Source organism: Salmo salar, chromosome 19 (genome assembly GCF_965601325.2).
Source record: "Salmo salar chromosome 19, fSalSal1, whole genome shotgun sequence".
Lineage (NCBI taxonomy): Eukaryota > Metazoa > Chordata > Actinopteri > Salmoniformes > Salmonidae > Salmo > Salmo salar.
Genome location: NC_138309.1, coordinates 65,646,391 through 65,661,286, shown reverse-complemented (window position 1 = coordinate 65,661,286; position 14,896 = coordinate 65,646,391). Strand labels below are relative to the sequence as shown.

Below are 14,896 nucleotides of genomic sequence, written 5' to 3'. Positions count from 1 at the left end.
CACGTGCGTCACTGCTCTCATCCAGGGCCAAGGAGAAATAGGTGAAATCCTTTACCTTGTCTTTCAACTGTTGTTCCATATTCTCTGCGATGTTCGTCTTGACAGGGAAACATTTTCAAACAGCTCTTTCTTGTCAGGGCAAAGTATTGGTGTTGAGTCAATTAAACATTACGTAATGAATTCACCCTCAGCGAATGGCTTGATATATTTATCAATTTTGTGGGACAGTACATAGCTAGCTCTCGCAATTCCGTCGTTTTCTGAATGCAGTTTTGTGAAAAGTCCTTGCTGCTTTTGCAACTGAGACAGCCACACCTTTCAATGTACTTGCCCTCTGCTCAGAAGACATATTCCTATATTTCTCTGCATGCTTTGTATGGAAGTGTCGGGACGAGTTGTAGTCTTTCAAGACTGCGATGCTCTCTTTGCACACTAAGCACACAGCTTTCCCAGATACCTCAATAAATAAATATTTCGATGTCCACTCTTGCTGGAACACCCAACATTCATTGTCTACTTTTGTTTTCTTTTAAATCTTTGAAAAACTCATTTTTGCGCAATTTCTAGCTAGCTACACTGTGTAACTATGACGTGTGTGTCAGCATGTCAGTCACTGTCTGTCCTCGTGCAGTTCATATTTATACGTGCCTTCAAAATAATTTTCCCACAAGCGGTGGGAGTTAAATCATTACACAAAGGTCAGTATTCATTGGGCTTTTAATTTGAATAACAAATACATTTTTCAAAACTTTTGTATCACAAATTCTTTATGTGATCTGTGCATGATTCTGCGGGCTGTATTGAATCAGGTCGCGGGCTTCATATGGCCCCCGGGCCGGCCTTTGCCCAAATTTCTCTATTCATTTTGGATACAGATTTCAAATGCATACCAAACCTTCCCCCAAACGAACTTTATATGGATTTAATTTCAGGAATATCCAAAACATCATATCCAGTGGCGACCCGTCATTCAGAGCAGAGCCCCACCTGTTTTGAGCCCCACATTTTTAGCAAAAATAAAATATATATATATAATTTTTTGGTGGGGCTTGCCTGTTTTTTTGGCATTAATACATGTCACACATCAGTTTGCAAACAATGTAAAATAATATATATCATTGAATTAATAAAGCCGCATATAAACATTGTCTCTTTTTTGTTTTCTTGAGTAAGGCAGCTCCAAAATGTAGGTGTTTCAGCCTAGCTCAGTGCTTTCTGTGGTGGTGGGACAAGCCAGCAAAAAATATGGAATGTTGCGCTTTGATTGGCTCAGTGTTCTGTCACTCATGGGGACTTTACGTCACTGCCAAGTGTAAGAGAAGACATTGAAAATTCTAGCCCTTCGGCTGCTGCCATAGAAGTGACCATCCAAGAAGGCTCAAGGTCATTGACCACAGATAAAATGACGTCAAATCACGTTATATCTACAGTAGCTTTGATTGGACTGATCATGTCAACATCATAATTTCACAATGTAATAATTTTTAATCCTTGTAATATGAAGAGAAATTGTAGATAAAATGTATCGGTGCTCATCAGCCATTGGACATAAACATTAGACGACAAGTTGGAAATTGCAAATTCCTCGAGTGGTTTGGAAGGAATCAGTGACAGTGGCTGTGTGGTCCCAAATCTGGGATTAAGGGGCTCTTTTCCAAGTTTAAAATTGTAAGCTGTCAATGAAGCATGATTTATGCCATGCTCAAAACAACTGTTAACTCAGAGGACCACCACGCCACCTTCCTGTTCAAGTAAGCCGACCAAAAATGTATTGTATGCTGCTTCATAAATTATGTAATATGCCAGGGAGGTATGTTTACTGTAGCTAAGAAAGTAATACTAAGTGTATGTTGTGTAGTAAGATATTAGTAGCCCATGTGCCTCACCCTAATAATTTGGTCTATTTACCTCTCTTAATTTCACCTACTGTTCTACTGTAGCCCATAACCTGTTTTAGAGAAATGTAATGTTGAATATTGTAAGAGCTTTTATTGTCTGCTTACATTCCCCCGTTATTTATCCTACGGTTCTAACTTGGTGTACAGGGAGAGCACTGTCAGAACGGTTCATGTTCTGAATTCTGTCGCTGTACATTTCAAAAGTGCTAAACAAATAGTTATATTGACTAACGTTACGTCCGTCCTAGCTCGCTCATTGTCTTAATCGAAATTACAGTTTGCCTCTTATCCTCTTGTCGTCCCCTTACGCCATAGTTTGTACATCTCAATTGTCATTAGAAGCCACATTTGTTTAAGCAAGTCAGCCATATCAGCTATGGTTTTTTAAAAGGCAGTAAATGAGTCTGAATGAACTGTTTCGCTGTCAGACAAGGCTCCGCTGATAGCCAGGTGTAGCAGTGGTAAGGTGTTGGGACTGCTGTTGGGACTCTGTTGTTGGGACAGCTTTATGTAGGCCCTAACAGCTTGTGGGCACCGTTTGTCACCGTTATAGTGCAATTAATGTATTATTTAGTGTTGTGTTGTGTAGTGGCTTTGCTGGCATGCAATCCACTTTTCTTTTTTTTTTCCCCACCAAGATATACATACTAAAATCGCCACTGATCTATCTTTGGGCCAAACCTGTCTGGCCCCAGTAAGAGGCCAGACACACCAGACAGGACTTGACAGCTTTCTGCTTTCTCCCATTGCAGAAATCACACTTTACATCTCCAGGTCCTGCATAGTCAGAATTATTTTGACCTGAGGTTCAGCAGTAGGTACATCTTTAAACCTTACAGGTCCCCACTCAGCACATCATGTCGAATTATGGGCGAAATCAGTTCCGTCAGTCAGAGCCGTTATTTCACCCCAAAAATAGTATTTAGTCCATCCGTTTTCACCTAAATTTAGCTGAAGATCAGCCTGACCACTAGCTTGCTGTACTCATCGAACACAAGAGTCATGAAAAATAATCATATTGCATAGCCTATATTGATTGAATTATGGTGGCTTCATGGAAATATTCAAAATAATATTAATAAAAAATACATTTAAAACAATAATTTAGCTTGTCAACTTTTCAGATGTTGTGACATTGGCAGAACATAACTGAAAACCGCCTGTAATCTTATGGGTGCACAATTTAACAACTAAATGTATTGCTATTTGAATTCAGTATTTTAACCGCCATTTGCTTCTGTGACATACAGTACTGTGCAAGTGCTCGGGGGACAACTGAGTGCATCTTCAGAGCAATGCATCCATATTTTGTGAAGTAGGACAATAAAAGCCAATCAACACCTATTTCTTCATGCAACAACGCTGAATAGTTGTATAAGGTCTGTTTAATGTAAAAAAAATAAAATGTATTTGAATGTAAATGCATTGCGTTTTATTTGTACAAAGGATTGTTTTTCAACACGGTCATAAATATGCCTTTGGTTTAAAGTAAACCTCAAAGTAAAAAAAATACTGTTTTCTGGATATTGTCCATATAGGAGAGGATGTGCATTACAATGGCAAATGCAACCATGTCAACAACAAACTTTTACACACACTAGCAATTGGTTTATAATTTAGGATATATTTACATCATCAATTAGAATAAAATGGAGGTCTTTGTACAGCATTTACACAAAATAAGCAATAATATATACAGTAAAAACCACTTCCATCAATGGAAATAGAGTATCAGCTCCAATTTATCATCTCTGCTTTTTAGTCTCATAAAAGGCAGACTGTTGGAACTCCCTCCAGGTCATCTCTCTCTCTCTCATCATGCCCTGTGCCTGGTACAGGGAAAACACTTTGGCAGGGCAGGTTCCTACCACTCCAGGGAAGCCAGTGTGGATGCGAGGACGATTGGGGCCCTGCTTCAGCGGCTGTTGGCAGAACCTGCACAGACGGACAGAGGGTTTCTCCTCCCTCACTGCCCACTCTGCTTGAGGCCTCCAGCTCCCGTTGAAAGAAGGTACTAGCAACAAACTCCTCAAACGGCATTCTTGAATTGGTAAGGCCTTCTGCTGCGTAAGTCTGGGAGAATTCTTTAGAGCAGTAGAAGTACTTCACCTCTCCAGTCTGATAAAATAAACGAAGGCGCTATCACCGAGGTAGCAGGACCTTGGCTGGCCACACGCTAGACAGTTCCTCGTTTTTGTTGTTGTTTTTTTTGCTGCTGCTGCTTATCCAAGATTTCGTTCACCATCTTCTTGACTGCACCCTGGGTCACAGGGGCATCCTGGGGAGGACCCACTGCTAGGGGGTTTACTGGAGCAGGTGGCAAGGGTACTGGGACACTGTCTACTGTCCATTTCGCTCTCTGCAGTAAGATGCTGCCACAGCTGCGGTGTCTCCAGGAGCTTCTCTGGGCTGGTGCTATGAACTGAGCTGGTGTTCTTGCGCTTGGCCAGATGTTTCACATACCTGGAGATATGTTGCTTTATGGTAGGATGCAGGAGGCTGTTTTGGTCAGTGCATGTACTCTGCACCATGCCAGGATAATCCTCATCCACCTGCTTCAGGATGTCTTTCGCCCCATGTTGCTTGGCCAGCAGCCCATTAATGGCAGCTCTCATGGGCTCTCTACATCGGCCGTGGTCAAAGACAAAGACCTCCTGTCTTGATGGGCCCAGTTCAGGCTTAACGGGGAGAAGCTGTCAGGGGCAGCGGTGGTGTGGCTGGCAGATCTGAAAGAGAGGCACAATATTAATTTAAATGACAAGTCCTTGACTATACACTAACCTAAATTGTGTGTGTGAGTGAGGGAAAGAATGAGTTACTGCCCGCACCAATAAGTATGTATAGTATGTGATATAATTTGAATTACCTGTATCCAGCAGGAACTCTTCAAAACCTTCCTCTTTTGTTGTGGCAGGAACTAGTGCCAAAGGGGAGCGGAACAGGACAGCCTGTGAGGGTTGGGCCTGCGCTGGTGGGGCTGGATCAGTATCAGCAGAGACTAGAGCAGCCAGAGCCAGAAGGTCATGGTTATCCGTCCTTCCCTAAATAGGAGGCCCAATTACCTAGGAAAAATAATCATGGAGCAAAACTATGTGAGTGAGTGAAATCATTCTGGATTACCTGGAAGATGTCTCCCTCCATGGCCACTGCAGAAGGAGCAGGGGTTGCAGGGCCACTGAACACCACAGCTAGGGCAGAGGAATCCACGCAGGACAGTGCTGGAGGATGGTCTGGCTCTACAGCCACAAGAGTCGGGTCCGTCTTCTGCACCTTGTACTTGTCACAGTCGAATGGGAACAGGGCGACAGCCTGGCTTCATGTATTATAGTCCAAACCTCTCCCCTGTGTCCCTGCTGGATACTTGGGCCACACCTTCACAGAGGCCATGTTCAGCTCCACCATCAGAAACAGGTAAAAAAAACAGCAGGTAGGACCACTTCAGGTTGCTTCGGGTCCACCAGCCTCGGTGGAAACGCGGTTACCTGTAGCCCTCCTGCTGAGAGACTCCCCTGACAGGGAACCATGTGGGCACATTTCCCCCCTCACCCTTAACGTGATTGATTTGCAGGGTTCCACCGTAACTGAAGAGGATCCCCTCCTCCACCTCTGGGTTACTCAGGCAGCCTCTCAGAATGTGTGCACACTGGATTCACCATACCTTCAGCATTGACGTCTTGAAGAGCAGGACATCGTTGGGGCTCTTGGCTAGGTGGAAGTGTTGTTGAACATATTCCACTCTTTTCACTAGCTCTCTTGGGTGTGGAAACCTTTGTCCTGCAGTGCTCCCAGATGTGCTGCTTGGTGGGGTTAGCAGGGACAATCCCATAGAAGGCATAGACCTTCAGATTATCCAGGTCAGCCTGGCCTGCCACAGTGAAGGCTGTGGACAGGAACTTGCATGGATGGTGTTCCGAGACACACTCTCTGGTGAACCACTGCATGCAGTGGAACAAGTCCAGTTTTACATTGATGTCCTTGTTGAACTTGCTCCGTGAGGCACAGATGTGACCTCTGCCACTTATAGCCTCTGTGGTCGTTCAGGCAGCCCACAGGAGATGCTCATGAGGCTGGGAGTCCGGGACTCAGAATGCAGCACAGCAGTCCCTATTTACACATACAGAATTTTTTGTTGTTGTTGATATAATAGAAGTGTCATTTTCATTTCAGATGCAAATAATTATTTGTATTTTCTTATAGCTGTGAAATATGTACTTAAAACTAGTTGTGATTAATGTGATGAAGGATTCATACCTGTCCACCCCAGGGGCTTTCCGGGTGTTGAACTCACGTTCATTTTCGGTTCTGAATGAAAGTTCAAAATACGTATTTCCCAGATGTTGAAAATATGTATTTCCCAGATGTTGAAAATACGCATTTCCCAGATGTTGAAAATACGTATTTCCCAGTCGTTGAAATCAGGTTTGTTTAAGGTCCTGAATGATGTAATTAATAGACGGCAATGTTTGGGCCAAATCAAGGCTAGGCCAGACGGGACAAAATCTTAACCAAACATAGACGTCTATGATTGGTTCAGATTTGGTCCGCAGCAGACCAAAAAACAACGTCCGTGGAAATCAAGGCTGGTCCGGACTGCACCAAAAAAAGACATCCAAAAGGCTTGAAACCACTGATCATGACAATTTAGCCCACGGGATGAAACTCCTGGACAGCAGTTGTGAGTAGTCTGATTGTCCATTGTACTTTGACCATTCCTATTTTTAGGATATGTTTGTTAAACATGTCAGTGCCTAATAGGCGGCCGCCTAATTCTGCCTAATGAGCTGCCCTGTGTCCACCCACTGGTACTTGGCCTTCTCAATGCCAGCAGCGCTGTAGCGATTGGCCCTCTTACGTAGCCTCCAGGGACTGCTCACTCTCCGACTGCAGCATAACCCAGGAGAGGATCATCCAGTTCTCATTCATCACCACATAGGATGACATGGTGCCAGATGACAATGTCACCTTCCTGGCCACTTTGTGGGTGTGGTCAGACCTGAATACCTGTCCGAAGGTGCCATGTAGAGCTGAATGAGGGCTGGCTCTTGCTGTTGGCACTCTTGTAGGAGGCAGTCAGTCAGGTAGTGTGAAGACACAGACACTCCACACCAGCCATCTGTCTGCATCTTCATAGCCTCCAATCGGAGCAGATGAGTCCTCCCGTCTCAGGAGCCCTGTGATGGTCCTCTGTCCATAAAGCCCCGCCTCAGCATCCCTGATGTTCTGCACACTGAGCAGGTAGGCCAGGTGGGCACCCTCATATTTCAGGTGCTGTGTCTCTGTCACCTGGTTGGCCATGTCATTGGATGACTTGCCGGAACGTCTCAGCTCATCCATCACCGTCTTGCAGATAACCATAAGAAGACCGAGGAAAGCTGGCAAGATGTTGCTGAAACGCCCTGGTAGCTTGTCCAGCCACTGGGGTTTGTCAGCAAACCAGTACATTTTGCCTACCTTGCAGCTAAGATGGAAGGCTACAACATAGTACTGGCCAGTGGTGCCAATAATCACCCTATGCCTTCCTACTCCAGAAGAGACCACCTGGGGGTTGGGACAACCGTGGAGGCAAGGCAGGACATAATTGTTCCCCAAACTCTCCATAATGGCATGCTCCGGTTTACAAATGAAGGAGGAATTGAGCTGGAAGTATTTGTTACGGTAGCTCAGAGGAGGTCTCTATGAGTTCGGGCTGAGGTGGATAATGCCACAATGAGACCATGTCCATGAGGTGCTGCACTGGTTGGGACCCTGGCCACAGCCCCATGGCCTACAGCTCAGTCTTCATCCAAATCCTCTGATGGTGAGAGCAGTTGCAGCATCTGACATCTTGGTCATAGCTGGGGATCAAAGGGAGAGCGGCTGCAGACTGTGCGGGTGGTGGTGGCGGAGGGAGACAGGCTGCAGGCTGCGCGGGTGGTGGCGGTGGGAGAGTGGCTGCAGGGTGTGCTGGAGAAGCAGGGTGTTACAGAGCTACAAGATACAAAATAAACATGAAACATATTGTTAAACCAAAATAGATCAGTGTGTAGATGAATTACATGGCAGAGTATGTCATACCTTGAGGCAGCACTGTACCCTGCTCTGCTCGGGACAGGGGGCCTCACATTCTGTAATGTAAGATCTAGGGTAAGCTGGGGCTCCAACGGCTGCTGCTGGTGTACCTGAAATCACAGTTAACATGTGCATTTATCATTGCAGTAGGTACAGTTAAATAAATGACTAATCTGGACATGATTGGCACGAGTTTAAAGTATTTGTACACTCACTCAGCTAGGTCTGGAATTTAGATGAGGACAAACCCAGCATCTCCTTTTCCAAATCCTCATCCATTACTGTGAAATGAAACAAAGACGTCATTTCAAATAGCATGTCATATTAAAGTAAACCAATAGTTTTCTATATTTTTGTTACTAACTGACCTGGAAGATCATAGGCGAGGGTCGAGGTGGCTGTTGGGGTTGGGGCTTCCAACAGATGATGTTGGAGGTGGAACAGAGGCAGTTGTTTTCTGGCTTTTCTTCTTCAACAGGGACTGCTGTAGTTAGTGCATGTGTGCTTGACACACACTTCTGACTAAGGATAAAGCTAGCATACCCATCAGCCCTGGTGTTCCAAATTTCCCCTCAAGGTGTTTTTGGACTGTTTCCCAAAACCAACAAAGTTCTCATCCTCTGAGGTCACAACAGGTGTAGCTGGTCTTAGTGACTTGTACTTCGGAAGGTCCTCAATCTCTTGAAAGCTCCTCAAGTACTGGTGGAAGGATGTCCTTTTTGTACTGGAGGAAGGATGTCCTTTTTGTCACCCACTGGGTTGAACTGCCTAGTCTTCCCCTCCTGTTCAACCTGCTTGATGGAGGTACAAGGTCTATCCCAAACCATTCTCCAGAAGCCACCGGAAAGACTTGCCATTTTATTTTCCAAACTGGAGGGTGTACTCGCACAACACCGCCAGTCTGTCTGACACAGAAACACGATGCAAATGTACAAATAGTCAGCTTTACACTTTTGACGATCTATTATACAAATTAAACTTGGAAGCCTTATTGAATGACAACATTATGGGCACTTCTAGGCATTAGTCATATCATTAGAAACATAGATTACGTTGTTAGGAATTCTCTAGCAATGCCCACTGGAAGGTTAATTGTATCGGTCACATTATGCTGTACTGTGTAGGTTTGCTATCATTATGCAGAATATTGTGTAGACTTGTTGCAGTATTATCTAAAAACACTATCAGTCGTGACTTTCCCAATAGATTGCAACACCTACTGTAGCTACATGTCTAACAGTGAACTTGAAAATTCAATCATCTTGAAAAAAAGCATTGAGACGGTTAACGTTAGCTATCCTACTACTGTAACTATAACGTTATAGAGGGCTTGAGGTTGTATCACAAATCACCTAGCAACCACACCAGGCGCCATGTTGGAAGACCGGAGTCAGTCTGGTAGAAGTCCTCCAATCGTCCACATGGCTTGCTACCACCAGAAACGTTGAAGATTACCCCATTATTTAGTTTTTCCCAAAAGGACCCAGCAAGTGTATGCAGAGGGAGAACCTATTCAAGTAAGTAAATATATTTAGAAAATAATAAACTATGTATTATTAGCTAGCTAGAATAACTTAGTGTTCAGGCTAACTCAAATGAGCTGCTAACGTAATGTTCGCTAGATAGCTAGCCAAGTGAGTTAAATAACACCAGCTAGCTAACATCATATTAGCTAGTTATCTTGATGTATCATTGTAACTCTAAATGCATTTGTAGCTAGGTAGCTAGCTAACAGCCGTGGAAGAAGGTGAAAGGATTAGCTAGCAGTTCCGGCTGTCAGAGAACAGGCTACTCTGAATAGCGCAGGTACCTTTGTCGGAGGACATTATGAAAATATTCTCCAGGCCCTAGAGTTAGCGAGAAAAACTGAGAACGGAGAGCTATAGCAACATTTTCAGTGCTGTCTAATTTGAGTATAATGCACCCTGTTTCTTTGTGATATTTTCTGTCCTCAGAGAGCTGTGAAACCCTGTCTGCAGAGGAAGATGTCCCAATGAACGCCCTGAGAGAATAAGGGTACATCCTTGTATACCATGGGTCTATGTTAGGACATTTTGTTAACAAAAATACAGTTTAAAAAAAGTCACACACACAATGTGTAAACATATTAAACTGGATCAGGTCAACCCTGCTGGGTGTGCTGGATTCTGTTCCAGCACTAACACACCTGATTCAATTTATCAAACCAAATTAGTTGATAATTAAGTGTGCCATTGCTGAGCAGAAATAGAAGTCTGCTCACCCAGTAGATCAGGGATCAGTGGAGCAAGAAGATGCTATTCAATGTGTTGGCTAATAGCAGTAATGCCAAATTCAGTGTTTCATTCCAAATCAAATAGCTAAATAATCCCCCCCAACAGGGCTTAGAATAGAGGGTTAATTGTTAACTATTATTCAAGATGAACAACTGCAATAAAGAGGGGAAGGGAATTGGTCTCTAATTTGTCTGCGTTTGTGTTGTATTCTCAAATAAACACTAGCTTTTTGTTCAGTTGTAAGCTCTCCAATTAGTTTTGATTGTCACTTTTTTCCCCAGTCCTTGAGGACCTTCCCAACAGCACACATTTGTGTTGCAACCCCAGACAAACATACCTGATTCAACTCATTGAGGGCCTGATTAGTTGAATCAGGTGTGCTTGTCTCGGGCTACAATTAAAATGTCTACAGTTGGTGGTACTCGAGGACCGGAGTTGGGATCCACAGCTACAGTGTGATGGCATTTGCCTTATGGGCATTTGCAATGCACACGTGTACGGCGTTGTGTGGGGGAGCAATTTGCTGATGTCAACGTTGTGAACAGAGTGCCCTATGGTGGCACTGGGGTTATGGTATGGGCAGGTATAAGCTATGGTCTCTGACCACAATTGCATTTTATCTATGGCAATTTGAATGCAGAGATACCTTGACGAGATCCAGAGGCCCATCGTCGTGCCATTCCTCCGCCATCATCTCATGTTTCAGCATGGTAATACACGGTCCCATGTCTCAAGGATCTGTACACAATTCCTGGAAGCTGAAAATGTCCCAGTTCTTCCATGGCCTGCATACTCACCAGAAAAGTCACCCATTGAGCATGTTTGGGATGCTCTCGATCGACGTGTACGACCGTGTTCTGTTTCCCGCCAATATCCAGCAACTTCGCACAGCCATTGAAGAGAAGTTGGGAAAACATTCCATAATCAAGCCTGATCAACTCTATGTGAAGGAGAGGTGTCATGCTGCAAGAGTCAAATAAAAAAAACTGGTTTACTGATCCACGCCCTTACCTTTTTTTTAATCTGTGACCAACAGATGCATATTTGTATTCCCAGCACAAGAGGTTGGTGGCCCCTAAATTGGGAAGGATGGGCTCGTGGTAATGGCTGGAGCTGAATGGTATCAAATACAGCAAACACATGGTTTCCATGTTTGATGCCATTCCATTCACTCAGTTCCAGCCATTTATGAGCTGTCCTCCCCTCAGCAGCCTGAAATCCATTGATTAGGGCCTAATAAAATTTCAATTAATTGATTTCCTTATATGAACTGTAACTCAGTAAAATTGTTAATTGTTGCATTTTTCTTCAGTATACATGTTCCAAATGACATTTTATATATTCATACGATTTAAGGGGGCACTTTTGTCATGACGACAAGGTGAAGGTGCTCTCTCCTCAAATGACACAACAGAATCATTCAGATTGACCTAAACACAGCATATGGCAACCACATTGTATAACTGAGGGATGTCTCCTTTCTTATCTGGAAAAGGACAAAGTAGTAAAAGGAGAGACGGATGTTGCTGCAGATTTTACTTTTCGTAGCAGGTTGGAGACTTAGGTTAAGAGTTAGGGTTAGCTAAAATAAAACGAAATTCCTTCTAGCCATCACCCCTTATCATACAGTAGGCCTAGATTACATGGTTGCATTCAAGACAAGGTTGTTTTTATTGATCTGTTGTCAGTGTCAGCAAAGTAGGCCTAGTCTGTTGTATTCAAAAAAATATTGTCATTTGAAGTGTAGAAGAATTTCCTGAAATGTCACAAAGGCCACAATTTTCCAGTGCAAAGGAAAGAAACATCTGATATAGCCTATGCCACTATACGCTCATTAATAGAGTAAATTATGACTATCCAATCTACTCATCACATTAGGAATAGTAGGCTTACATTAGTCTGCAAATGCAATGATACATGCATGCAATCCTTTGTTAAAAAGGTGCATTTTTATGGTGAAAAAAAATTGCTTCCCCAAAACGAGAAACTCCCACCGCCTATGTAAGAGATACAGGCTAATAGCTAGACTACAAGCTATGTCACACCCTGATCTGTTTCACCTGTCCTTGTGCTTGTCTCCACCCCACTCCAGGTGTTGCCCATCTTCCACGGTGTATTTATACCTGTGTTTGTCTGTCTGTGCCAGTTTGTTTTGTTTGCCAAGTCAACTAGTGGTTTTCTCCTAACGCCTGTTTTTTTTTTTTTTGCCCAGTCTCTGTTTTTCTCATCATCCAGGTTCTGACACTTGCCTGTCCTGACTCTGAGCCCACCTGCCTGACCATTCTGTCTGCCCTTGACCTTGAGCCTGCCTGCTGCCCTGAACTGTTTTGGACCTGGTTATGAACTCTTGCCTGTCCCAGACCAACCTTTGCCTACCCCTTGGACAATAATAAATATCAGAGCTCAAATCATCTGCCTCCTGTATCTGGGTCTTGTGTCATTATAAGCTATCTAGCTATCTAATGTTGGCCAACTTAGTCTTGTTAACACCTGGTTTGCATAATAGCTGAAAGAAACAAAATCAATCATATTTACCAGTGGGTTCAGGTCTTGACGGGCAAACTTTTTTTCTTCACAGTTCTCGAGTCTTATCTCCTTGGTGTTTCATAATTGTGGGCAAACTGTAAATCCGTTATCTTTCCTGCCTTGTCAGAGCAGCCAAATACTGCACAGAAATTGACTGGTGATGAATCAACTAGTTTTAAATCACTGTTATCATGCAGCTTGGGGTTGCCACTCAGCAGTTGTTGAAAGAATTGATGCGGTGGTATTCCAACATAGCTGCCAGGAGGAGTCATACGCAGTGGCGATTTCAGCATGTACATTTTGGTGGGGAACCCCCCCCCATTATTTTTATTTTTTTAGATGCATGCCAGCAAAGCCACTACACAACACTAAACAATATATTAATTGCACTATAACGGTGAAAAGCAGTGCCCACAAACTGTTAGGGCCTACATAAAGCTGTCCCAACAGCAGAGCTTTCTTTCCGGCACAATGTAGTGAATCCTGGCTACACCTGGCTATCAGCGGAGCCTAGTCTAGCAGTTAAACAATTCATTCAGCCTCATTTAATTACTTTAAAAAAAACAGCTGATATAGCTGACAATATCTCCCAGGCATGTTACATAATTTATGCAGCTGCATATAAGACATTTTTGGACTCACCTTATTGTGCGTGGTGGTCCTTTGTTGGCAAATGTTGTCATTAAAAAAAAAGATTTACAATTCCGAGTTGGATGACCGTTCAAAACGTATTTTCCCAGTCTGACTTCCCAGTTGCAATGTTTGTGGTTAGCCACTGTCACCAATTCCTTACAATCAACTCATTGTTGAATTAGCGATTTTCAACGGCCGATGAGCACCGATACGTTTTATCTATAATTTCTCTTTATATGACAAGGATTAAAAATGATTTGCCAGTAGTCTTGATTCATGCTGGTGACTGCTAGCTAAGATTGTGAAATGATGATGTTGACATGATCAGCCCAGTCAAAGCTATTGTAGATATAACGTGATTTGACGTTATTTTATCTGTGGCCAATGACCTTGAGCCTTCTTGGAAGGGCACTTCTAATGTAACTCTATGGCAGCACCCAAAGGGCTCACATTCTTGATGTCTACCCTTACTAAAGGCGGGTGACATAGTGTCCCGATGAGTGACAGAACACTGAGCCAATCACGATGCAATGCTCCTATTTTCTGGCCTGCCCTACCACCACAGAAAGCACGGAGCTAGGCTGAAACACCTGTTTGTATTTGGAGCTGCCTGTTTGTATGCGGCTTTATTAACTAAATTACATATATTTTTTTATTGTTTGCAAACTGATATGTGACACGTATTAATGCAAAAATAACATGCAAAACAGGCAAGCCCCCCCCAAATATTTATATATACACACTGCTCAAAAAAATAAAGGGAACACTTAAACAACACAATGTAACTCCAAGTCAATCACACTTCTGTGAAATCAAACTGTCCACTTAGGAAGCAACACTGATTGACAATAAATTTCACATGCTGTTGTGCAAATGGAATAGACAACAGGTGGAAATTATAGGCAATTAGCAAGATACCCCCAATAAAGGAGTGGTTCTGCAGGTGGGGACCACAGACCACTTCTCAGTTCCTATGCTTCCTGGCTGATGTTTTGGTCATTTTTGAATGCTGGCAGTGCTTTCACTCTAGTGGTAGCTTGAGACGGAGTCTACAACCCACACAAGTGGCTCAGGTAGTGCAGCTCATCCAGGATGGCACATCAATGCGAGCTGTGGCAAGAAGGTTTGCTGTGTCTGTCAGCGTAGTGTCCAGAGCATGGATGCGCTACCAGGAGACAGGCCAGTACATCAGGAGACGTGGAGGAGGCCGTAGGAGGGCAACAACCCAGCAGCAGGACCGCTACCTCCGCCTTTGTGCAAGGAGGAGCAGTAGAAGCACTGCCAGAGCCCTGCAAAATGACCTCCAGCAGGCCATAAATGTGCATGTGTCTGCTCAAACGGTCAGAAACAGACTCCATGAGGGTGGTATGAGGGCCCGACGTCCACAGGTGGGGGTTGTGCTTACAGCCCAACACCGTGCAGGACGTTTGGCATTTGCCAGAGAACACCAAGATTGGCAAATTCGCCACTGGCGCCCTGTGCTCTTCACAGATGAAAGCAGGTTCACACTGAGCACGTGACAGACGTGACAGAGTC

General features: G+C 43.8%; 2 long non-coding RNA genes across 3 annotated transcripts; one reads left to right on the top strand and one right to left on the bottom strand.

Annotated features, from left to right (window-relative positions):
- Window positions 1-3,154: 3,154 nt before the first annotated feature.
- LOC106579116 (uncharacterized) lies at window positions 3,155-8,550 on the bottom strand. 2 transcript variants are annotated; one of them, XR_001322592.3, is made up of 6 exons: window positions 8,315-8,550; window positions 8,162-8,227; window positions 7,953-8,056; window positions 5,019-7,865; window positions 4,765-4,896; window positions 3,155-4,624 (listed from the first exon to the last, which is right to left on the bottom strand). It is a non-coding gene; the product is annotated as an uncharacterized LOC106579116 (long non-coding RNA). The 2 variants fall into 2 exon arrangements; XR_001322590.3 differs by having other exon boundaries at window positions 4,765-7,865.
- A 774-nt stretch (window positions 8,551-9,324) lies between these two features.
- On the top strand, window positions 9,325-12,612 carry LOC106579114 (uncharacterized). The gene is made up of 3 exons (XR_001322589.3): window positions 9,325-9,463; window positions 9,902-9,962; window positions 12,414-12,612. It is a non-coding gene; the product is annotated as an uncharacterized LOC106579114 (long non-coding RNA).
- Window positions 12,613-14,896: the final 2,284 nt, after the last annotated feature.